This window comes from Mytilus galloprovincialis, chromosome 11 (genome assembly GCF_965363235.1).
Source record: "Mytilus galloprovincialis chromosome 11, xbMytGall1.hap1.1, whole genome shotgun sequence".
NCBI classification, from domain to species: domain Eukaryota; kingdom Metazoa; phylum Mollusca; class Bivalvia; order Mytilida; family Mytilidae; genus Mytilus; species Mytilus galloprovincialis.
The window spans coordinates 26,598,046-26,625,811 of NC_134848.1; the positions used below are offsets into that span (position 1 = coordinate 26,598,046).

Sequence of the window (27,766 nt, forward strand, 5' to 3'; positions counted from 1 at the left end):
AATTTGGGATAGACAAGTACCGTGACACGTCTTATCGCAATGTGAATTTACACTCAAAAATAAGAGAAAACAAACGACACAACGTTATAATGTAATACACACAGAAACGAACTATAATATAACAATGACCATATTCCTGACTTGGTACAGGGCATTTTTAAAGGAAAAAATGGTGGGTTGAACCTGGTTTTGTGGCATGCCAAACCTCGCACTTTTATGGCCATAAGAAATATAACATCAAAATGACAACACAGGACTACAATATAAATAAATTGGAGAACACAATTGACAAAGAATCACACGAACAACAGCCAATAAAAGGCAACAAGTTCAAAATTTTAATACGCCAGAAGTGTAACAGGTGCCTTACAATTTTGAATGGTACCAAGTTCCCGTGTGACACCAGTTAGTAAATACCGGACATTCCAACAGATTGCAATAGGGTCTGGTTTGTCGTGCGATTTAAGCAGCACAGAAATAATGTTCAAATACTATCGTATCAAGCTTAACGCAAAGTTGTTCACATCTACAACATCTACAAGAAAAGCAATGTAAAGTTCTTCAGTTTCGGTTGTGCATGGCACTAGTTTTTATGTCATAATTTTCCACGAATGCGAGATAAGTCTTGAAATGGGTACGGTAAGTTCCTGAAGTTGAACTAGCTCACCCCTTGCTTTTCAAGCGAACAACGCTTTTCTCCAACATTTGCGTTTCCATTGTTCCTCCATCTGGAATTAAAAAGTCAATAGATATGTGATTTAGAAGCTCGATCGTCGTAACCGTTACATATAAGTGGCTCACAAATTTATCATAAAGCCTAGATAATTGTCCTGGTTCATGAAGTCTTGACGCGGCGTCAGCAATCACATTATTACAACCACTGAAAAATGTTGCTCTGATTTCGAAATTGTGTGTAACCGACAACCAGAAAAGTTCTCTCAAATGAGTCATTAAGGTTTTGTTTTTGTTAATGATGCATTTTGTAGTCATGTTTTCTGTAGATACGACAACACGTTTATTAGTCCACATCGCGGACAACACAATAGCCATAGTCTCTTTAATATTTATGTGATAGTTCTTAAAATTCGGTAAATCTGTGTCCCAATTCGCATAAAAAAAAATCACCTTCATAATATCCAGCACAACCATGTAAACAAGCATCAGTTTGAAAGCAAGTAACTGGTTTAGAATCTAAAAATGTTACTGTTCCATTGAACACATTCATAAAATTAACCCACCATGCAATATCAGAAAAAAAATATGTAGAGTAGTAGTATTTTTACATTCCTATTTGTTGTATTTACATTTGATAGGTTACCAATTAATCTCCTTACACAAGTTCTACCTCCCTTTACCATCTGACAAGCCCAATTTAGTTTTCCACACAATGATTGTAGTTGTTTCACACTGGCTCGTTTGCAGTTTTGAAATGATAAAATGACATCATGGAATTGTCGTCGTTTTTTTATCAGGCATAGCGAGAGACGGAGAACAGGTTTTTGGCTAGGGACAGGTATAACCAGGAAGATTTGGAGTATTAGCGATTAGAAATAAATTAAGATCAGACAATTTATTACCATTAAAGTCTGGTGATATGACTCTCAATGAACGATTTAGATTGTTTATCGCAGCGTTGAGAATGTGGATCTGATGGAGTAAGTTATGGTCTTGTTCAATAACATCCTCAGGATTGGGTACCTTTAGACTTTCGTTGTATTTGAATATGGAGTATACTGGGATATACAGGATGGTAACCCGGCAACGATCAGATTCAAGCTCAAATATGAAAAATCTACCAAATATGCCAAAAAATGTCACTTTTCAGATGGTTTTTGTCCAAAATGAAAGTGGCCGCATCCGTGTTCATCCTCAACCTTTATATATGTTATGTATTATCATAAAATACAATTAACATTTCAATATTAAGGATGAACACGAATGCGGCCTCTTTCGTTTTACACGAAAACCGTCTAAAATTTACCTTAATTGCTAGAATTGTGAAGATTTCAGTAATTTAGCACGACTTAATGGTGCCAGTACCTGACATATGTGTATTGTATTGTCAAAAAGAGCCCATATTTATGTACCAGAAGCATTCTACTGTCTCCCCAAGGGTGACTGGGGTATAGAAATATGGTCGCTTGGTCTTCTCCCGACCGGCAGTAAAACGCTTGCTGAAGTGGGGCGTCCGTTTGGCTGTGCGGGATGTATCAAGTTCGCAGTCACGTCCGTCAGAAGGGGACGTTAAATCCGATGCCTCGTGTAAAGAGAGTGCCACGCTCTTTGCACGTTAAGAACCCTTGCAACAACTCTTTGAGGGGTCCGTAGGTGGCCTGTTGCAAGGCAAAATTTCTGTCCCTATCCAATATACCCTCATTTTCCGGTGGCAGTCCAAATTTCCCCGACCATCATCCTAGATGGCCTCTATTACAACAACTTACCTATTGTATTTATTGTGAACTTGTTCTCGTCCTGAATATGCATGAAATATTTGCCACTGGACGTTAAGCAACCAACAATCAATCAATCATTCTACTGTCAAATAAATAATTAAAAGTTTACATTTTAACAATTTTGTAAAACTTATTTTTTGGGGTCAAAAAGGGGCCTTACTGGACCTACTCCTTTTGTGGACTACCCAAAGAGAGATTTGAATCTGGAAGGATCTATTATGCTTGAGGCAACTTCATAATTTTTCATCAAAGCAATGTAGACTCAAACTCAAGTCATTCAAAGAAAAACAGCTGAGAAACCAAAACCTTAGCGACAAAAGTGGGGAAGGCTATCATGAAAAAGACACCATTGATGAAAAGCTGGATGCGTTATTGTCAAACAAGCCTGATGAAAATCCTGTACATGTTCTCCAAAGTGAAAACTGCTTTGTACTTCCAGTGCAGGAATCAATGCATGAACTGAAATATGCTGCAAGGTAAAAAATTCGATGATCATCGACCGGTTTAAACGGATGATTCCATAGTTTAATATGAAGATTGACGTTTCCAAAGGACAGCAAAAAAATGAAACAAAAAGTCCCTGTATAATTTATCAGTTTTATTGGGTCATTTCAGATGATCATTGTTATTTAGAGAGAGTTCATGGTCCAATATCAACATTAATACTAGCAAGATACCCCCAGTTTAAATCCTATGTGGCCTCTAACGAAAGAGATGCCCAAATATTTAAACAGAAAGTTGGACCACAGATATACCAGTAATAACCAAAAAAAACATTAACAAAGTTCATTCACAAATAACTGATGCCATCAATGATATCAATCCAAATTTGTTTAATTTGTTGATAGATTGGTGTCCCAATTTTGAGAGCTTTGTTAGTTCAAAACCTGTTCCAGGTAAATTACTTAGAATGTAATAAATGCAGGGTTTAGGTTAGAGGTATGGATAGGATAACAGGGAAGGTTAAAGGTTGGGTAAGAGTAAGAGGTTGTGTTAGGACTAGGGAGGGTAGGGGGCTACAGATAAAGATTAGCGGTAAAATTGAGGCTAGGTTATTCTAAGCATAATCTTAACTCTATTCCTACCTCCAGCCTTTTGTAGTTCATTTTTTAAAAAGGATTCACAGATTTTTCAATTATACAAGCAAATAAAATCAATTTGACACTATTTACACAATTAAAAATCAACAAATGTGGGTATACCGTTTGAATCACATTTAATATTTGTTGTTTGAAAACAAACCCTGAAAAAAATGATTTAGTCACTGTGCACTACCTATTCAAGTTTTTCATCTGAATGAGATGAGTTTTTCATACATTGTGAACCACAAACTATACCAAATGATTAAGTATTGTATGGTGTTGCTTTACATGTTCATATCATTGTATTCCGAAGACCAAGTACCATAGGGTTATGAATAACTTTTTCTCTAGAGAAATTTTTGGCCTACCAGCCTTGAATTTTAATTTATGTGCATCCAAACCACCCATATAACTTCAAAGGTGCCTCTAGTGAGTCGAAAATGCTGGCAACAATCTTGACATTTTTTCCTCATATTTTCATGTCGACAATGTTTAATTACATACAATTTAATTGTTTCGACTTTGTTTATCATTTTAGTGTTCATGAACACAAACAGCCTTTCCTTTATTAACGTAGGTATATTACTAACAACCCATTTATTGCATTGGTGTACTTGTAAATAAATACATTGAATTAACAAACTAGAACCTCCTACTTGAAGATAATGCGGGTGTAGCATAACGTTATTGTTCATATCTCTCATCAATCTATATTTGATTAATTGGACTAGTCAAAAAGTATATTAATTTAAAAGTTAATTAATTCCTACATTTGGAGAGTAAATAAATGTTCCAACAAAAATATACAACAAGCATAGCGTATTCCCATATAAGGAGATTTGTCAACAAACATAACTACATCGGTGATTTCTCTCATATTTAACGCACATGCTACGTATTCGGAATGTAAGTTCGAACAATTAACTTCTGCATGCACATTGGTACATTTTATTCGTGTACTTCATGACCCAAATGATTCATTTCAATTCATTGTGTTGCTATCATTACAGCCAGCTAACGAAGAGATCATTATCATAAAATATTTTTCACGTGATATGTAGAGAAGAAATTCCATCACTACGTAATATTTTTGATATTTTATGTTATGTCATAAACATTTCTCTGAGGTAACGACCATTTAACCTCAGGATAGTCCATGGAAATTTGGAAGAGATTTATCCTGAAAGGCGAGTCCGCTTCCAAGAGTGTGACGTTATAGTGTTTTAACCTCGAAAGTGTGTTCAAAAAGACGACATATCACGCTCCTAAAAGGTCACAAAGAATGTTTCGGAGACTCCAGCGGTATGATATAGAACTAATGTACAAGTAGGGCAAATATATGTATATAGCAAATATATTATCTAGCGCGTATTTGAGAAACACCGATTATACTGCATATAGTATAATCTGATCTTATACCTCTAAGTATAATTTTTTTTTACATTCCGAAACAAAATGATTTTGCTCTCCACAATTGTCGCATTTTTTTCAATGCGTGCTGGTGTTTTTGCCTTTGGACTGTTGAATCTAGTTTCAAGCGGTTGGTGATCGGATACCAATGTTAATGGTTGTCCGTACAAATAAAGTTGAGTATGTTCAATTACCCATACAATTGCCAATGCTTCCTTTTCTGTTTGCGAATAGCGTGTTTCAACGTCTGTCAATGATCGGCTTGCATATGCGATCATTTTCCCATTTTGTGTTAATAATCCTGCTAATTCAACGGGACTTGTGAATTATGATGGTTCTCTTCAAATTATTGGAGCTCCATTAGATAAAGTGGCAAAAAATAAAACTTTTATGTTTACTGAACAAAATTAAAAAGGAGGGGCTACGATAACCGCTACATCTTACCAGACAAATAGGCCGGATTTACTTTTGGAATATCAGGATGAAGATAAAAGACTGCCAAATCCTAATGAGAGACTGTAAAGGTGTAAAGACTAGAGATGCCTTAAATTTTATAATTAATGAAGACAAGTTTGCATAAAGAAAACATTTCGACTACTGTATCTACCACTATAAATGAAATATATCCTTTCTGGTTGACACAAACACAATTGGAACATGGACAAATCTCCCGACTGATGACTTGACTTGAAAAACAACATGTGAAACAAATAAGTTTTATAAATATAAATCCATCCGAGTTGTCATAATCTAAGTTAACTTATCTTAAAGTAAGAGCAGTCCTAAATCCAGTCATAGGTTTATAAGTTTGGTCTAAAATTTGAGATCAGTTAGTTCAATTTTACTTTGAGTTATGATACTTTTTTCACGTTTCAAAAACCCCAAGGGTGACTGGGGTATAGAAATATGGTCACTTGGTCTTCTCCCGACCGGCAGTAAAACGCTTGCCGAAGTGGGGCGTCCGTTTGGCTGTGCGGGATGTATCAAGTTCGCAGTCACGTCCGGTCAGAAGGGGGACGTTAAATCCGATGTCTCGTGTAAAGAGAGTGCCACGCTCTTTGCACGTTAAGAACCCTTGCAACAACTCTTTGAGGGGTCCGTAGGTGGCCTGTTGCAAGGCAAAATTTCTGTCCCTATCCAATATACCCTCCTTTTCCGGTGGCAGTCCAAATTTCCCCGACCACCATCCCAGATGGCCTCTATTGTATCAACCTACCTATTGTATTTATTGTGAACTTGTTCTCGTCTTGAATAGGCATGAAATATTTGCCACTGGACGTTAAGCAACTAACAATCAATCAATCGCGATTCAAAAGTCAAATTATTTACTTGTTAACATTATTAGAAGTTAATATTTGTTTTCTTTATTTTTATGCCCCACCTACGATAGTAGAGGGGCATTATGTTTTCTGGTCTTTGCCTCCGTTCTTCCGTCCGTCTGTGCTTCCGTTCGCTTCAGGTTAAAGTTTTTGGTCAAGGTAGTTTTTGAAGACGTTGAAGTCTAATCAACTTGAAACTTAGTACACATGTTCCCAATGATATGATCTTTCTAATTTTTATTCCAAATTAAAGTTTTGACCCCAATTTTACGTTCCACTGAACATAGAAAATGATAGTGCGAGTGGGGCATCCGTGTACTTGGGACACATTCTTGTAATAAAATTTACTACAAACTATCTTGACCACAGTGGATAAGATACCACACCAGTGGTCGGATGAACTCAAAATTTATGTTGCATCTAGAGAGTCATTATTCCAAAAGAAAAACGCAAACTAAGAATTCGAGTAGATTTTAGAGGCTTAAATCCAATGACCAGAAAAGATGCCTACCCATTACCTCGGATTGATGAAGCGCTCGACGCATTAAATTGCACAAAATACTTCTGTAGTCTTGATCTAGCACAAGGTTCCCACCAACTTCCGGCTGCTTCAGATGTCTTGGAAATGACAGCATTTATAGTAGGAACAAGGGATATCCATGCCGTTGGAACAAACTGGGAGTTCTGGGACGTTATCCTGTTAATGGATAAATATGTCGATGGAACCCTAGAACGTTTAGAAAGGATATTGTCTAGAACATAGTTTGAAAATCCGACCAGAGCAATGTCAATTATTTGAAGAACAGTAAAGGTACTTTGCCCATTTCATCTCTGAAATATGACGAAAAGATAAAAGCTATTTGAACATTCTATTTAAGATGTAGACCGATGTTTTCCTGTATTTCAAATTCAAGATGGAGAAAGACACCCTATCTATCTTAAAGGGGATTTTTCAGATTGTCAGGTTACTTAAGAAGTTATGTAACTCAGTTTGTAAACTTTTGTTTTCATTTTTTATTGCTTTTCTTTTTATAAAACGGTATTCTAGATTTTCGACCTCGACCTTATACGTGATCATTTTGTTACCTAAATGTAAATTGATTAAGCTTTATCAATTACTACTATCTTAGTTTAAGTCTTCCAAAACAGTTGTTATAATTACCAGAAATCACATATCACGCTAGTTGCTGTCCTAGATTTAATTAAATTTGTAAATATTTTTAGATGTTTTTGAGTTTGTTTATTTTTCTTCTAGGGAGGCGGTACTTAACGCAGTGAAAAAAAAATGTAAGTTTCCACTATTGCTGGTACTGCTACTGTTGTATTGACTGGTTTGACATGGGTTTAGACTTGCGTTTTCACTAATACCGAAAACTGATGAGTCTTATGTAGACGAAACGCGCATCTGGCGTACTAAATTGTAATCCTGGTACCTTTGATAACTATTTACACCACCGGGTCGATGCAACTGCTGGTGGGCGTTTCGTCCCCGAGGGTATCAGCAGCCCAGTAGTCAATACTTCGGTGTTGACAAGATATCAATAATGTGGTCTTTTTTTTATGTTTACAAAACTTAAAATTTTTCGAAAAATTAAGGATTTTTTTATCCCAGGCATAGATAACCTTAGAGACGATGGGACAAATGGTTCAGAAATTAACATTTAAAGGTCATCGTACGACCTTCAACAATGAGCAAAGCCCATACCGCATAGTCAGCTATAATAGGCCCCGAAATGACAATGTTAACCAATTCAAACGAGAAAACTAACGGCCTTTAATATTTACCAAAAAAGAACAAAAAACAAATATGTCACATATAAACAAACGACAACCACGGAATTATAGGCTCCCTACTTAGTACAGGTACATACATACATAATGTGGTGGGATTTACCTTGTTAGCGGGATCCAAACCCTCCCCTAATCTGGAACAGTGGTATAACAGTACAACATAAGAACGGAAAATCAGTTGAAAAAGGCTTTACTCATCAGATGGACAAAATTAAAAGTGGACGTGGCCGGATTTGAATTTCTGAGGAAATTACACTTTATATCATTTCTCCTACAAGTTGTAGCTTTAGTATTTGCCTTTAAGTAATAATTAATACAAAAGGTAGGTCTATCATAATAGAGGACATTTGGAATGATAGCCGGGGAAATTTGGACTGCCACTGAAAAATGAGGGTATATTGGATAGGGACAGAAATTTTGCACCATCTACCCGTTGTTCATCTGACTGACTGACCATAGTACCCTCTATGTGTGGTTTATCTGTGTGACTGACCATAGTACCATCTGTTTGTGGTTTATCTGACTGACTGACTGACCATAGCACCATCTAGTTGTTGTCCATCTGACTGACTGACCATAGTACCCTCTAGGTGTGTTTCATTTGTATGACTGACCATAGTACCATCTACTTGTGGTTCATCTGATCACAACTGCTTGACGATAAAACAGTCCATCATCAAGCTTTTTCATCTGGGAATAATGTTTCTGGAATTTGTATCCTCCAATAATTCTCGAGTCACACGGCATATTAAAAATAGCTTCTCCCCTTTGAATACACAAGACACAAGATTGATTTATGTCCATTAATTTCAGATTCCTGTCTCGCACCAACAACTTCACAAGTGTGATTGTTCAAAACAAAAGCATTATATGGTTTCTTGTTGCATATATTGGGAATAACTGTTTCAACTTTTTTCGATTATAAATTATCACGCTCACTTATTCTTTTAACAATTTGGGATATCGGATTTTTTCAAGATCGTATCATTTTTTATACGACCGCAAATTTTTTTTTGCGTCGTATCATGGTATCATGTATGCGTCGTCCGAAGACACATTTCGTAGGCAAAAATATAAAGTTCTAATTTTCATTAAACCAATGAAAGGTCTGTTTTTACTGTCAATATAATTATCTATAGAATACGGTCGATTTCTAAAACTATTCAAAAACTTATCAAATTGATAGGCAAATGTAGAAAAAAATATTATTAAACCAATGACAGGTCTGTTATAACTGTCAATTTAAGTCTTTATAGAATATGGTCGATTTCAAAATTTATAAAAAAAAGGTATAAAATTTTAGGCAAATATAGAAAAAATATTGTTGAACCAATGACAGGTCTGTTTTTACTGTCAATATAATTATCAATAAAACTATCAAATAAGTTATCAAATTGACAGGCAAATGTAGAAAAAAATGTTATTAAACCAATGACAGGTCTGTTTTTACTGTCAATGTAATTCTCTATAGAATATGGTCGATTTCTAAAATTAACAAAAAAGGTATAAAATGTATAGGCAAATGTAGAAAAAATATTGTTGAACCAACGACGGGTCTGTTTGTACTGTCAATATAGTTATTTATAGAATATGGTCGATTTCTACATTTATCAAAAAAGATATCAAATTGTGTTGGTTGCTTAACGTCCAGTGGCAAATATTCATCTTCAACTACTATGAAAAGGGAAGTATCATCAGCATATACTTTTATGTTACAGTCTATGTCGTTTACAATGTCATTTATATATACTAAAAAAAGTAAGGGGCCTAATATTGATCCTTGAGGGACGCCAGCATTTACACCAAAAGTATTAGAGGATTGACCTGAAATAACAACGTTTTGTTTCCGATTTGATAAATAGCTCATAAACCACTTTAATAGGTTTCCTCTTATTCCAATATTTTTAAGTTTATAAATAAGACCTTCATGCCAGACTCGATCGAAAGCACGACTTATATCAAAAAAGACAACACGAATCTCTTTTCCTGCGTCAAGAGCTTTGCCAAATAAATCTGTTATGTGTAAGAGTTGGTTAATTGTAGAATCTCCAGGCATGAAACCTGACTGGGCACTTGTTATTATTTTATGTTTTGTTAAAAAGTTAAAGAAGTGCTTAAAAACACAACGTTCCATACTCTTACCAATGATCGACAAAAGTGATATCGGTCTATAGTTTGATACCAGTTCTCTATCACCACTTTTGAAAACTGGTATAACGCTTGCTAATTTCCAGGTTTCTGGATACACAGCTTCACGTATAGATTTATTGAAAAGCTGAGCCAGGGGCCTACTTAACTCTCGAGCAGCATACTTCAGAAGCCTACCGTTAATTTCATCAGGGCCCGTCGCTTTAGTGACATCTAACAAAGACAAGTGATCAAACACTTCCTCTTCGGTTATTATAATATTGTTTAAAATTGGTATATCATCGGACATGGGGGTATTAGGAAAAGACGCTTTAGAATCATCCACGGTAGCTTGCTTACAAAAAAAGAGATTAAATGCGTTTGATTTTTCATTATCGTCTTCTATATATTCATTATTTACTAACAAAGGGGGGTAATTTGACGCTTTCGAAGGCTGTCCAGATAAATTTCTTAAAAGCTCTCACCAATTCTTAACATTGGTTTCTGGATTCTCTAATATATTTATTTGTTTGTTGAAAAAGTCAAGTTTAGCTTTTTTTATGAAATTTATGCATTGATTCCTAACATACCGAAATTGTCGCCAAGAATCAGCAGTATTTTTCTTTTTTGCCATTTTATGAAGTCTTTTTCGGCGCCGAATTAGTTTTTTTATATGACCAGTTAGCCATGGCGGGTCTTGAGATCTAAACTTGACAAATTTACAAGGTATATGTTTTGCAGCTATTTTTAATATAGTTTCTGTAATTTTTGTCGCGGCAACATTTACGTCTTTATTATTAATAGTATCATCCCAATTAACTTCACTTAGATCAAATTTATATTTAGTTAGGTCTGCGTGGTCATAGTCCCAAATCTTCCTATTAAAAACTTGGATTAGCTTATTTAGGCCAGCGTCCTGAGACTTGTAACTGATTACAGATTTTTTCTAATTTTGTTTTTTTATTAAGAGAATAAATAAATAAATATAAATAAATAGATGTAGCAAACTAAGTTATTTTCTGTTAAAGCAGATTGCTATAGCCATAGTGAAGTAAAAAGAAAAGAATAATATTAACAAAATATAGAAAAAATCAAAATTGACATTTAACCTATTATAGTGCATAGCAGATAATAAGGATAGGACAAATTGTTATAATATTAAGAGAGAAAAAAAAACAAAACAAAAAACTTTATATTATTGAAGGAATCAGGGCATCAGAATTTGAGGTCAGCGTGGTATTCCGCGCTATACCATAACATTGACTGGTTATCCAAATACTGAGTAAGGTCAGTGTGGGACTCCGCGCGAAACCATTGTGCTCACTTGGAACAAGTGAAACTGCGAGCTACTGCTCACTGATGATACCCCCGCCGCAAGTGGATAATATTAATAGTGTAAAAATATGCAAGTGTTCGGTAAACAGGAAGTTGTCAAGTGATGAATCTGAAAACGCATCACACGGTATAGCTGACTTATATAAATCCTGAAACCAAATTTCAGAAATCCTTGTATTGTAGTTCCTGAGAAAAATGTGACGAAAATTTTCAACTTGGCTATCAGTGTAAAATCATACAAGTGTTCGGTAAACAGGAAGTTGTCGAGTGATGAATCTGAAAACGCATCACACGGTATAGCTGACTTATATAAATCCTGAAACCAAATTTCAGAAATCCTTGTATTGTAGTTGCTGAGAAAAATGTGACGAAAATTTTCAACTTGGCTATCATGTGTAAAATCATACTAGTGTTCGGTAAACAGGAAGTTGTCAAGTGATGAATCTGAAAACGCATCACACGGTATGGCTAACATATATACATGTTGATACCAAATTAAAGAAAGGGTGGATGTGTAGTTCCTGAGAAAAATGTGACGAAAGTTTCATGGGACGGACTGACTGACGGACGGACGCACTGATGGACGGACTGACAGACAGAGGTAAAACAGTATACTCCCCTTTTTTAAAGCGGGGGTATAATAACCTATTTAGATCACAGTCCTGAAGTCTTTGATAAATAAAGCAATTTCTAGTGAAATACTTATAATAGGTATTTGATTGTTTTAGTCAATATAAAAGACTTGCAACTTTGTTAGGTATTTCATAGTATAAGTCAATATATACAATCTAATTAAAATTAAATCTCTCACTCGCTCATTTTTTAACATGTTTAATGCTTGGTCGCTGACCAAGCATTAAAAAATGAGCGAGTGAGAGATTTAATTTTAATTAGATTGCAATATATAAGATTTGCGTACATATTGTAATGATATAATGAGAAGCTTTTATATGCTGTTTTTTTTTAAAGAAAGAATAGATATTTAGATAAGAAAAAAACAACACTTGAATATTAATATTTAAGAATTAAATAACAATAGGTAAAAATATTTTAAAGATGTTGGTCATATTTTAAAGTATTTAAGTATAGCTATTTGTAAGATCCAGGCAGGGGGTGATTCGTGTATGTCTCAGAACTGCTTTATTCTTTTATATAATAGACAGCTAAGATAGAAATAAAGGTTGCAGGCTAAATTTTTTGATTTTGTTGAACAGTTGCTATGGAAACATGCAGCCATTTTTTTGAGGAATTTATGATGAAATCAGTCATGAAAATTGAAAAATGTCTACTTTTTGGTTGCAGCAATTTTATGATAATGACAATTTCAAGAAAAAAAAATTTCAACATATAATTAGGCATTATTTGAAGTTTATATTTTGATGTTGAGGTTGTGAAATTTTTTTTTGATATAAGGCTAAAATGGTATTTTAAAAGGTGCAAAAATCTGTATTTTGACATTTTCTGAAAATAGCTTAAATATCATATTTTAAATCAAGAAAAATTGACATTGAGCAGACAAGTTCATTATAAAAGAGGGACGAAAGATACCAAAGGGACAGTCAAACTCATAAATCTAAAACAAACTGACAACGCCATGGCTAAAAATAAAAAAGACAAACAGAAGAACAATAGTACACACGACACAACATAGAAAACTAAAGAATAAACAACACGAACCCCACCAAAAACTAGGGGTGATCGCAGGTGCTCCGGAAGGGTAAGCAGATCCTGCTCCACATGTGGCACCCGTCGTGTTGCTTAAGTGATTACAAATCCGGTAAATAGTCCAATTCGGTAGGTCATATTCATGAAAGGGAAGGGGATTGTAGTTACGATGTAAGGAACATATCCGATATCATTTGTGAAACGGTTATTCCCTAACGGTCAACCAACTCGTGATGGCATCCGTAAAATTTACGAAGGGATGATTTCAACTTAACCATTTGGAACTCTTGGTTTAATAGCTTCCTTGTGAGCAGCAAACCTCTATCAAGAAAATCATGATAGGAAATGCAAGCACGGGAATATCGTATCAATTGGGAGATATATACCCCGTATGCAGGTGCTGCTGGAATGTTGCTACTTAGAAATGGAAAGTTCACAATTGGAAAGCTGAAATCATCTCTTTTGTCGTAAAGTTTTGTTTTCAACCGACCCTCATTGTCAATTTCTAGATGTAAGTCAAGATATGAAACCGACTTAACTGTATCTGTAGTATCCTTTATCTCTAGTTCGATTGGATAGATGCGTTCCACATAGTCACCAAATTTTGAATTGTTTAGTGAAAGAACATCATCTATATAGCGGAAAGTAGAGTTAAAGGATATTGCTAACTTCTTATCTTTCTTCCTAAGAAGTTCCTGCATGAAGTCTGCCTCATAATAATAAAGAAACAAGTCGGCGAGTAGAGGGGCACAGTTTGTTCCCATTGGAATGCCGACAGTCTGTTGAAAAACACGTCCTCCGAACGTAACAAATATGTTGTCAATCAAGAAATCAAGCATCTTGATAATATCAGTTTCAGAGAATTTTTTGTTTGAATCAGAGTGATTCTTTACAAAGTAGGATTTATCCCTCCCTAAGACAAGATACTTGTATCTACGTTGGCCATTCTTTTTTATGAAGCAAAGTAATATCAACTCTTTCAATTTGTCTTTTAGTTTGGAATGTGGAATACTTGTGTACAGGGTAGAAAAGTCAAATGTTTTAATACTGTTACAAGATGAAAGAGAGTTAGATTGTATGTACTCTAAAAGATCTTTTGAATTTTTAAGTATCCACATCTGATTCACGCCACTTCTAGAATAGGCAGTTTCACAAACTATGATTGCATCTAAAGTTCATACATTGAATTATTAAAAACAGGAAAAAAACATCTGGGTTTTTTTAAATTTTTTGTTACCATGGCAACAAAAATTGGTAAAATTCATAAAAATGACAAAACACAATACTTGTTCATTATCAAAGATTTTGCTATTTTTTTTATTAATGTAATTCAACAGACAATAAAACTTATAATATGTTTTGAAAATGATAAAAAAAAATGCATTAGCTTTAATTTAAATGGCTGAAAGACCATAGCAACATGAAAAAGCCCTAGCAACCGATCTGAAATTGCTGAATTAATCAAGAATCAGCATCAAATACATGGATTTCTAGGTATTAGATACATATAAACAATAGAGTTTGAATTCTATACTCAATAGTTAGATAGTTAACACTAGATCTACTTTTGGTAACCATGGGAACATCATCAAATTACAACAAGACATGCATAGTTACTGAAAATTAAGAAATTATTGTGTTGTTTTTTTTTGTCCAATTGGAAGGTGTAATCGGACTTTGACCTCTTTCGTGGTTCAGTGGTTGGTAAAGTTTTAGTTTTGGTATTTTTTTTGCATACTATATGTAATAGGTAATCTTTATTTGGTGTATGGAAATATTTTATGATAAACATGTCTGTCTGGCAAATATCATCGACCTTGACTTTAATTTCATGGCTCATTGCAATTGGTCAATGTAATTTTAATGGTTAAATTTGTTTCTAACATACTGAGAGAAATATGTCTATATTAAATGCATAGGTTGGTTGTTAGGTGTAAATGTCTGTCAGGCATGGATCATCTGACCTTGAAAGCTCGAACTCATTTTCATGGTTCATTGTTCAATTTACAGTATCATCCAGAAACAACTTTTTCAGTGAAAGATCCATTTTTAGATCTATATTGTGATTTTACTGTTGACCAATAAAACTAAAAATCATTATGTTCTTCCTAGTCATCTTTCAATTTTTATTTAAATCATTCAAGGTAAAATTATGACCAATTGGAAATTTTAGAATTCTTCCACCTAATAACACTTGTAATAATGTATGTATACTGAGTTACAACAGTGCACTTGTCATATATTATTTTCTCTAATTCCAGAATATTACCATTGTGTGAAACACAGGGGTGTCTGACAAGAAGTAAGTTATGCTTACTTTCTGGAGCACCTGATGTTGCCTAATTTTAACTATGAAATAAATTGAAGTCAATGACTTACTGAATATGTAAGGGCTTTAAATTCAATGGATACTATAAATCAACCACATAACAATTACCATTGACTTCACATTACTTGTTACCCTTACACTAAGCGTCTAACTATATAAATTTTAACCATGTCAATAAACCATCATGCATGACTTAATGTGTAGGCAAATCTTTTTTTAAGCATAAAATAAACATAGAATATATATATATATATGATGTACCTTATCAAATGACATATGAATTACAATTTATAACGATAAATTACCAAAAGCCAGATATAATTTGCAGCAGGCCAAGTTTACGAGCTTATTCCATCTTCGCCAGTGACTTACAACCTTACGACTTTTCACAGTGCGCCAGAGGGTTGCATCCTGTTCTGCAAATCACATTTTGCTTGCATAATGGTTTTTTAACCAAATGATTAAATAGACACATAAAGGTTTTTTCAGAGTAAAAAAAATGTTGCTGAACTTTCCAAAAATATATGTCATTTGATAAGATATAAATTTATTAAATATTGCCTTCAAATAATTTGAACATTCAAATCAGATAACAAATACTTCTTTTACAATAACACAATGCTTCAATGGACAGGAATAGAAATACACAAATGTACATAATTTCTAGATATTGCAAAAAAATCCCTTAATTAGCACATAGGGTTGTGAAAAATAGATCTTTATATGATATATTCAAGATTTTGATAATTTTGTGTAGAATTTACCCAAATCAATAATATAGGTCATTAAAATTTGATTTTTTTTAAATTGTCACCATTTTTGAATCATCATGCATATATAGGTTTAAATGTTGTTTTCAATTCAGACTTGTTTGTATATATTAAAATTATGGTAAAATCAAAATTTGAGGATAATTGTGGATTTCATGTATCTGAAATTTGTTTGGCTACTCTTAAAGTTTGCATAACAACAAACAAATTCTTATTTACAACTCAGTTTATATCTCTATCCTAATGAAACTTCTCTTTTCATGAATATATCTTTGAAAATGGCTATCAAAAATCTTCAAAATAGTGTCTTAAAAAATCATAGGTATAAATAATGGAATGTATACCTTGAAGTTGACTAATATATATTTAAAAAATTAACAAAACAAAGAATTTTGCATTTAAATGTTTTTTCAATTTCTTAACATTTTCTTAATATTTATAACCTAAAGTAAAAAAAAATAAACTTTGTTTAAATTTATACTTCTTGGGTAATTTGAATTTTAAAAAGGCAAACTTAAGGCAATATTGTTTGTAGTCATTTGTCCTATTCTGTAATTGTTGCTGCAATAAGGTTGCTAACATCCTGTTCTTCTATAGCATGAATGACAGAATTCAGATCGTCATCAATTTCTGTATTGTTCTCAATATCCTTTCTTCCAAAGATAGACAGGCGTGCAAATAAGAGGCAATCTGGGATGGTTGTAACCAATCATCACTGTTGAAGAACTTTTCCCCATTCTCTTTGCGTAATGATTTCATATCTTTAGAAATATCTGATGCATTTGCCTTTCTGCCAGATTTTTCACCTTCTTGAAATCTATTTTGTAAATACTCTTTTACCTTTTTACTGAAGCGCACAAATTTTCGATCTTTTTCAAAGCCCAGCCATACTCAGTAGGTGTTTCAGTTTCTTCTGAATTATTTTGTAGTTCATCTGAACAGTTAGTTGGTCTCAGCATTTCCTTAGATGTTAATAGATTGGCTTGACAGTTTGCAACCCAGCGATGCCTAATCTTATCATATGTTGACATTTTTTCATTTGAATGATGTGAAAGGTTTATATGATCCTGCAGAGATTGGTAGGATGAGAACTGACCAGTGCAACCAAGTACTGTACAATAGAACAATTCATCTGACTGATCTTCATTTTGTTGGGCCCTAGACTCAAACTATTAAGTTAACTTTGACAACTATGTTCCAAAACATTATTAAAATCCCACTAATTTTTTTTAAAAGTAATTGTACAACATGTTGACAGACATTATTATACAATACCATGTTCTCAAATGAGTACAATTTGAAAAGTATTGTTTACTTTAATTTATCACCAAACTTATTATCTTACCTGTTCGTTCACTGATACCATTTAAACTCAACCACAGACATCCGCAATGATAACAACCAGCATTATCTGAACTTAGAAAAACTTCCTGGATCTGTGGCATCTGTTCTTTTATTGTGTTCAAAGTATGCTCTAAAGCAGAGGCCACTGCAAACCAGTCTTGCTTTACTGTACCAAACAGATGAGTGAAAGTTCTATGCTGTAAAATATTAAAATTGCTTCAAATAAATGTGAAAAGTCAAGTTAGTTTCAGATTTTTAGTTTGTTTAATAAATATAAAAACAATATAAACTAGCTTTAGATGCATATATATGCAAAAACATGTTCTGAGTTACAAATAAACAAATGTGCCTGTCCCAAGTCAGGAGCTTGTAATTCAGTGGTTGTTGTTTGTTTATGTGTTGTTTAAATTGTTTTACATTGTCATTTCAAGGATTTATACAGCTGATTATGCAGTATGGGCTTTGCTAAATGTTAAAGGCCGTACGGTGACCTATAGTTGTTAATTTCTGTGTCATTGGGTCTCTTGTGGAGAGTTGTCTCATTAGCAATCAAACCACATCTTCTTTTTATATAAGAAAGAAGCTGCAGTGGTCGAGAACAACTTTCATGAAAATCAAAAGACAGTATTTTAACTGTGGAAATCTTCAAAACCCCTTACTTTGGGTCAGGGAAATAATTTGCTGATGTTTATCATATTATAACATGTATTATGCTTTAAGCTTACCTTTAATGATCCATCTTCAGCTTTGAAAATGGCAGCTGTAACATGCCAGCTCATGCCCTTCTGGCCGAAAATATCTGATTGCTTTTCCCTAAACAAGGCAGGCAAAAACTTCATGGCCCAGTCCATAACAATCAATGTCTGGTTAGATGCCAGATCCTCAAGAAGATGAAGACGACATTTTTACTGGTTGTTAGTCCTTAGAACATGCGCTTTCCATTCGAAGATTTTTTCAAAATCTTTAATGACTAAATCTAGAAATTCAACTCTGGTTTCATTGCCTGAAACATCAAAGAGATATTTAGTGGGTCTTTAAAAAAAAAAAAACATTTTATTGAGAAAAATGACCGCTACCATCTTGTGTACAATGCATAGTTATCATCATATTCTAATAATATTTTAAATTAAATTTGATGCTGATATTTTTGATAGTAATAGCATGACAAATTCTTGAAAATGCCAAATTCATAATAAATATAACAATTTCATCATTAAACATTACATTTTTTGTATTGCCATATATTCGAGTCTTCTGGAAATGTACTGGACATTTACAGACAAATATTGAGTAGATTTTGCCAATTTCTTTTAATAATTCTTATATGATTTGCATAAAGATCTACAAGTACAAAAATGTACTTGAATTACATTGGTCTGTTAACCTTTTTTTTGTTAAATTTATACTTCCATAAACAATTGAATGTTAATGAAACTATGTTTGTAACTTCATTGTGATCTATTCATACGTAATACAGTGAGCTCAAGAAAAATATCTTTAATCCTTTATTAGCTTACTAAATATTGAGAAAACAATCAAGAATATATGATCATTGTATTTTTGTTTTCTCAGTAAAATCTTATTTGGATTCTGAAAATGTCTGTATTTGCAGGAAGAAATGACCAGTCAAAAGAAATATAATCTTCTATATTTAAAAAAATACTTACATTGTATTTTCTGAATTTCATCTTCAAGCTGAGATCTGGCATTGGTCAACAGTAAACATTTGGAGCAGTCATTCTGATGTTGATGGTCACATTTTTCCTGAAGCAGAACATTTCCTGGATTGCTCAATGCATACTTGATACAATGGGTTTGGCATGAATTCGACATAGTTACATAGAACTTGTACTCTGTTTTTAAATACAATTTGAAATTTGTCAAGGCTGTTTTGAGGGACGAAAGTACTGTGATATTGGATCCCAACTCTCTTAGAGTTTTTGTCATTCTGATAAGATTTTCAATTGCAAAAGTGCCATCAGTAGTAATGTTATCAAGTCCACATAAATTAGACCGTTTTGCTGCTGAACAAGTAGTTAAAATTTTGAATAGAGTACTGTCTGACAGAGGAGTAAAATCAGCTTCTGTGCATACTGTCATGTACATATGTATCAGTGCAGAATGACAAGTTGTTCGTACAACTTGGGGTATATTTATGACATCTCCATTATCAAAATGCAAGTCCTTATTTCCAAAGGAACAAATTTGTATAAAATTCTAATCCAGAAAAAATGCCATTGCATGCTCCAGTTTTTCCTTATCCATCTTATCTTGGTAGTTTGGAGTCTTTTCAGTTTGTATTGTCCCAACACCAAAGCGTGTTGCATGTGTTCTACTCTGGTCAACTTTCCATTTTGATATTCCAGGTATCAATTCTAGCAGCTGTGATTTACTGTTTAATGATGTGGTTGATATTATTGAAAGTAATTGGATTTTTAATGCATTACTGTCAGCTTCATCATATAATCTCAGTATCAACTTCATTAATTCATCTTTGCTCTCATTTTGCTTGTCAACAGCATTATTATTACAGATATCGTCCACGAGTAGATCAAGAAGTTTTGATGACTGTCCAGGTGCAATATGGTCAAGCACTGTACAAACTGCTTCTGAGGTTTTTCGTCTAACATACCTGCAATTGAAATTAAAAAAGAGATAGTATTACAAAATAAATGGGAATGGGTATATGGGACACAGATGATGCTCCTGCTTGCATATCGTATGCATATCTCAGGAACAGTTAAAGTGTTACCATAAAAATCATATTGTGGTCTATATTTTGTGGTACTAAGCATTGTGTATTCATAACATTTAGTTGAGGCAAATTTAAGTTTCATAACATTTAGTTGAGGCAAATTTAAGTTAACTCAGAGAACAGGTACAAAACTCTATTTTTTGATTTGTAAAGGGGCATAACTCTAGATTAATATAAGTGACATAACCAAAATTTAATCTTGATCTGTATGTTGTGGAAATAAGCATTATGTATAAGTTTCATAGTATTTGGTTGAGACAAACTAAAGTTAAAGAATGGATACAAGAATTCAGCAATTTTTCAATTTGTAAAGGGGCATAACTCTAGAACAGTTAAAGTGACACCACCAAAATTCAAACTTGATCTTGCGTTGATAAGCATTGTGTATAAGTGTCATATCATTTAGTTGAGGCATTGAAAAGTTTTAGAACGGAAATCAATTTTGGACAAGGGTGCAACCTAATGCCCCTCCTTTTGAGTTATTGTCGAAATCCCACAACTCAGAAACCTTAAATCTAAAATTAATAAAAATCAAAAGGGAGACTACATTAATAAATTTAAACAATTAACCAAAGTAATTCAGGACAGCGTGTATAGTTTTTTTCAATTAAAAAGACTGTTGTTATATTTGTTTATTTAATCCCTGGCTATTGCTCTGTTTGAAATTTAAATGTAATATATGCAGTCAATGGTTATATGATTTATATGCCACGAATTGTTTCTATAATGACCTCTCTATTGTTTAAGAACTCTTTAAAAAATACCTCTTAGTACTATCTTGTACACATTCCAATGGCTGTTGAAGTATGTATTTGATAGGACTCATGTTTCCACTACTTAGATTTTGCAGTGGCTCATTCAAAACATGTATTCCGCTGTTTAGAATTATTGTAATATTTAGGTACTTGTATTTTCCAGTTCTTGATTTGTACTTAAAATATTGGTAGAAAAATAATACCAAAAATGATCACAGTATTCCATGTTTGAACATCATAACTTTATGAGATTTGAAGAAACAAACTTTCAAAATGCTGAAAATGTAACCATGCAACAAAAAATCTGTAGTACTTTAATTTCAAGTACAAATCAAGTACTGTAAAATACAGGTACCTAAATATTACAATAATTTTGAAGTAACAAAATAGTACTGAATATTAAAAGTAGATTTCCAGTACTACAGATTTTTGGTACAGAAATAGTACCTATGCAAAAGTAGCTGTGTACCTACAGACTGAGTACAAGCTGCATCTTGAAAGAGGGAGTTGTCTCATTGACAATCATACCACACCTCCTTTTTTATGCTATATATATATCATATACCTTTATACAAAGCCAACTGATAGACATATATATGTTCACAGCAAATCATGCCATCTAAAAAATGTAAAAAGGGCAATTCCGTACGGTTTAGCATTACGATTAAGAAGAATTTGTGAAAATGAAAATGACTATCAAAACATAGACAAGAACTAAAATTACAACTGCGAAAAATAGGCTACAATGGAAAATTTATTGAAAACCAACTGAAAAGAGCAGCAACTTAAATAGAAAAGAGCTATTACAGAGAAAAAAAAATAAAAAAGCATCAGAACGCATACCTCTTGTTGTAACCTTTACTGATTTACTACCTGATATTCATGACATTGTGAAAAAAAGAATTAATATTTTACATAACTGTAACTTGATGAAAGAAATATTTCCAGAACCACCACTGATAGCTTATCGAAGAGATAGAAACTTAGCAGACATAATTGTACATGGAAAACTAAATAAGATCACCAAAAAAAGTACCAACTACAGCAGCAACAAAACATGTAAAGAAGAATGTGAAGTTTGCGATATAGAAAGAAATGAAGACAAAATTATACTCGGAGATAAAACATTCAACCTCAAAAAGAACATTCATGGATGTCAACTAGTAAACCTTATTTATGAACACTGTGAAAAATGTAACAATTATGTCTATGTTAGAGAAACAGAAAGATCACTCAACGAAAGAATAAAACAGCATCTTGAAGATATCAGAATAACTAATCCAAAAAGTGGTAAAATTTACTGAAAAAATGATTGTTTTTAATAAAGCTGTGGTTGGTTCACGTTTACTTCTCATACAACTGTATATACATATAATAAAATTATCTTGATCAAATGACCGATTTTAGGAAACATCAAATACAATTATCAAGAAATTTAAATTTACATTATAATAAGGAAAAAATTTCATTACAACGATGACCGGTTTGGTGTTACATTCTATACAAGTATCTTTAGATTATGGTCGTTTTAAGTTAATATCTGAATGAATTATCCAAAAAGTGGTAAAATGATTGATTTATAAATCACTTCAAATACTATTATCCAAAAATGGTCAAATTTATACTAAGATGTAGAAAATATCAATAATCGGATTGCAGGTTTCATACCCAAAAAGTGGTTAGATTAACTACAAAATGTAAAGTTTTCAACACAGCTATGATAGGTTCATGTTTACATCCGATACAACTGTCAGTACATGTAAGAAATTGATCTGGAACAAATGACCATTTTAAAAGAGGGACTAAAGATACCAAAAGGGACAGTCACACTCGTAAATCTAAAACAAGGTGCTATCAAATACAATTATCAAAAAGTGGTAAGATTTACAGAGATATGTAAAAGAATTATCAATAAACCGATGGTAGGTTTGGTGTAACATTCTATACTAGTATCATTCGAATATGGACGATTTAAGGTAATATCTGAATGAATTATCCAAAAAGTGGTAAAATTTTCTGAAAAATGTAATATTTTTTATCAAGCTGTGGTTGGTTCAAGTTTACTTCTAATACAATTGTCAAATTTTGCCAATTTTTGAATATTCATTCAGATGTTAAATGTACTAATAATTTTCAACTTTTTACTGTATAAAATTTGATAACTTTTTTGATAATTGTATTTGACTTTACTTTAAATCGGTAATTTGATCAAAATAATTTTCTTTTATGTATTGACACTTGTATAAGAAGTAAACTTGAACCAACTGCAGCTTTATTTGAAAATTGCAAACTTTTTTTTTCAGTAATTTTGCCAATTTTTGAATATTCATTCAGATGTTAAATGTATTAATAATTTTCAACTTTTTACTGTATAAAATTTGATAACTTTTTTGATAATTGTATTTGACGTTACCTGAAATCGATCATTTGATTAAAATAATTTTCTTTTCTGTATTGACACTTGTATTAGAAGTTAACTTAAACCAACTGCAGCTTTATTTGAAAATTGCAATATTTTTCAGTAAATTTTGCCACTTTTGAATATATTCAGATGTAACCTATATTGATAACTTTTCAACATTTAACTGTTAATTTGACAACTTTTTTAATTAATGTATATAGTGTTACCTTACCGTACGTTCCTATATCAATGAAATTAAGAGAAAAGTAAACTAACTTATGAAGGATTTACTTGATGTGGGGTTTATTTGAAAGGGTGGGAAAATGCCGAACAATATAAATTGCTAACTTAGACTTGCATTACTGGTGGTAATTTTTACAACCTTTGAAAATTATTTTTAGAGGTATTTTTCAGCCAGGATCTAAATTTAGAAGCTTTCCAGTGGTTGTTATTTCTAGCAATCTTTAGTGGTAATATCCTCAAGAAGTATGGTGGCTGTTTGGTCTTAATGGTTGTGTCAACCACATCGACTCTCTTCCCAATGTAATATGTTTCTTTGCTGTTCTTTAAATCAAACCACAAACTCATAAAAGAGGGACGAAAGATACCAAAGGGACAGTCAAAGTTTCTTTAAGATGCCCAAAAGGATAACATGCATGTAGTCAATTACAACATGTGTTGTGACATCAAAGTATGGAAGGCAAGACAGGACTGACTCTGTGTTTATACCATAAACCCTTTTCCACTGGCAAAATTGCTTCCTGGGCATTTGATCTGATGTTTTCTTTCCTAACTTAAATTTGCCTCATAAAAATTATAAAAAAATACTGCTAATTATGTGCCGGCTAGATGACCCAAAAAGCTCTTTAAACACATAGTTTTAATTCCTTGTTGAAACTGTTTCTGAATATGAATTAAGGTGTATTATCTTCTAAGAAGTTACTTTAATCTGTTGTACAGACAATAGCAAGCTGTCAATTTTGGACAGAAGTTATTCCTCATTATACAAATGCTCGTGATGCCATTATATATAGGTTTCTTTTTTGAGAATATTGTAATGTACTTCCAGATAGCAATATTTCTGAGGAATTACCTAAGGTTCTAAGCAGTATTCCTGAGGAATTACCTAATGTTTAAACCTTTCTATAGCTAGGAGATTGTGACTGTTGTAATTGTAGAAGAGCAAGTACTATAGCGGCACCTAGTACAATTGATTCATCTGATTCTCTGTTTGCATTAATCAACATGTTTTCAGATTCAATTGAACTTTCATGGCAATCACAGGATGTTCCTACTTCACCATCACATTTTAGTGATAGTGAAAGTTTGATAACCTCTGAAGTTCCTCACCAACATAATGAATCATTTGCTTCAGTATTTGTTGATTCACAGTTGATGAGGAATTAGATTTAGATCAACATTGGTTAACTAAGTCATCAAATATTTCAAAGAGTTATGATTTAGATAGCCAATGTTTGTCTGATGGCAAACACATGTTCAACCAACCTCTTTCAGAATCAATTGCTCTAAGTTTTGGTAATGGCGAAACTCGGTGCTCAAATGATTATTTTGGTACACCATATCCAAAACTAGTTAATGCGTGTTGCAGCAATACTGAAACTCATCCGTCCATTTATTTGAAGGATGAACTACCTTCAGCAGCAGGTGTATTAAGTTTCAGTGATGCTGAGACTCAATGGCCAACTGATTTTGAAGGGAAAATACTTCGTTTCCAGAGTTTGGTAAGTGAACGGGACGAAGATAGTGATACAGATGGTTCGTCCCATTCTGTTTCCCTAATCAAATTCAAGAAAATGAATTAAAGTGGTGCAATTTTATGTGTTCATTTTATAATTTAAAAATTACGTTTTTCAAAATGTAAGCAATTAGATATGTAATCAGTTTTAATTTCTTATTTAACTTATGATTACATTTTTTTTTTATAGTTTTTACTTTGAATTATTTTTTTCTGTAATTGCATGTTTGAACAAATTGAAGAAATAGATTTCTGTTTATTTCAGAACTCTTGTTTACATCTTATTTGTCTTCTATCAATGTCTATACAAACACTAGAGTATAACTATTATTGTGATAACGTGACATTTGGATTTAGATTTCTTTTACTGTACTCTGGTTTTTATGATGAAATAGCTACATGCAATTTTCCTACTATCACAACATCTCTTTATTTTAAATAATGGTTATGAAAATATTTTGTTAATTAAAATACATGTATTTATAAACATTTTTATGTGTTGCCAATCTTAGAAATCTAAAACCCAGACGAAGATATGAAGAAGCTGATGCATATGAAAAACATGTGTTCCCAATTCCCAAGAGATTTCACATTAAACCAACCAGCAATAGTGTGGACACTTAGCATAAACTAATCTCCCTGAAGGAGAAATTTTCGGTTTTATACATACAATTGGCGAATGAAAAGAAAAAGGTGAAAAGAAAACATACTAAAATAACAAATTTGAAGAACATACACACAGATGCAGTAAAAACAGTACCAACAATCAGCAGGGGCTTCCAGTGTTATTTGACAAGGCTAGACAGCATGAAAATAAAGAATTAAATTACTTACTGGCAAAATGAAGTCATCAAAATGAATGAACCAGATCAACCTGTAGCATCGTTGAAAGAAAACAGTAGAGGGAATCCATTCTACCATAAAATCAAGGAATGTGTATTGGCATGCTAATAAATGTGATTTCGAGTATATGCAAAATTCTTAATATAGAAGAAAAAGACACTTTTCCCTCAGTTGCATCAATTCATAACATTTCACAAGAGGCCAAAGCAATATGCAACTTGTAGAGGCAGTAAAACATTCTGAACATTTGACAATAATGAAAGATGCTACAACAAAACAATGGAGACAATTTTATTGTGCGAAATTAAATTGCATCACAAGAGAATTTACTTTAAGTAATTGATATTACTTGTTCATTTGAAAAAAAAAATGTGGTATGACTAGCAATGTGATATCTTTAATCTGCCATAAGATCCACACAATCTACAGTGCATAGATTAAAAATAAAATTGTTTAAGTAATACACCTGGCCATATATAGGTGAATGTGCTTTGATTTTACCGTGTTAAATAAAAGTAGTCTGAACAGTGATGAACAGGAAATGTCAGTGAAAAAGTAAATTCACAAGAAATACTGAACTAAGCGTAAAATTGAAAAAGTCCCCAACATAATGGCAAAATAAAAATGATAATTCACGTCAAACAAATGAACAAGATTTTTTTCAAATTAGAAAATAGTGGCTTGAACCTGGTTTCATAGCGCTAAACATCTTACTTGTATGACTTGCGTGAAAAAATTTCACAAGTATGGGTACAAGAACAACACGGACCCCCCAAAACAATGGGTAGTTTCAGGTGCTACAATGAGGAAATCAAAACCAGCTCCACATGTGGAACATGTTATGTTGTTGATGTGGTTACATTGATTGATTGATTGTTGGTTGCTTAACGTCCAGTGGCAAATATTTCATGCATATTCAGGACGAGAACAAGTTCACAATAAATACAATAGGTAGGTTGTTGTAAAAGAGGCCATCTAGGATGATGGTCGGGGAAATTTGAACTGCCACTGGAAAATGAGGGTATATTGGATAGGGACAGAAATTTTTCCTTGCAACAGGCCACCTACGGACCCCTCAAAGAGTTGTTGCAAGGGTTCTTAACGTGCAAAGAGCGTGGCACTCTCTTTACACGAGGCATCGGATTTAACGTCCCCTTCTGACGGACGTGACTGCGAACTTGATACATCCCGCACAGCCAAACGGACGCCCCACTTCGGCAAGCGTTTTACTGCCGGTCGGGAGAAGACCAAGTGACCATATTTCTATACCCCAGTCACCCTTGGGGAATGATGTGGTTACAAAGCATGTAAATAGTATAATTCGGTTGGTCACACATAGGGGTCCAACAACAACACCGACCCACCAAAATATAAACATAAACTGGGTGCAGGTTTTGCATGATTTTTAATTATAAAGAAATGGAAAGTTCATATTTTAAGATTTTCTATGTGTTCTGTCATATAATTTAGTTGTGAACTGTGAACATATTTCATAAAATTGATTAAAAATATGGGATAGAAATGAAGCTAATAGTTACATGTATCAAAAGTACCAGGATTATAATTTTAGACGCCAGACGCGCGTTTCGTCTACACAAGACTCATCAGAGACGCTCAGATCAAAATAAATA

The 27,766-nt window shown here is 33.1% G+C and overlaps 1 pseudogene; it reads right to left on the reverse strand.

The window, feature by feature from the left end:
- Positions 1-16,741: 16,741 nt before the first annotated feature.
- LOC143052090 (uncharacterized) lies at positions 16,742-20,249 on the reverse strand (annotated as a pseudogene).
- Positions 20,250-27,766: the final 7,517 nt, after the last annotated feature.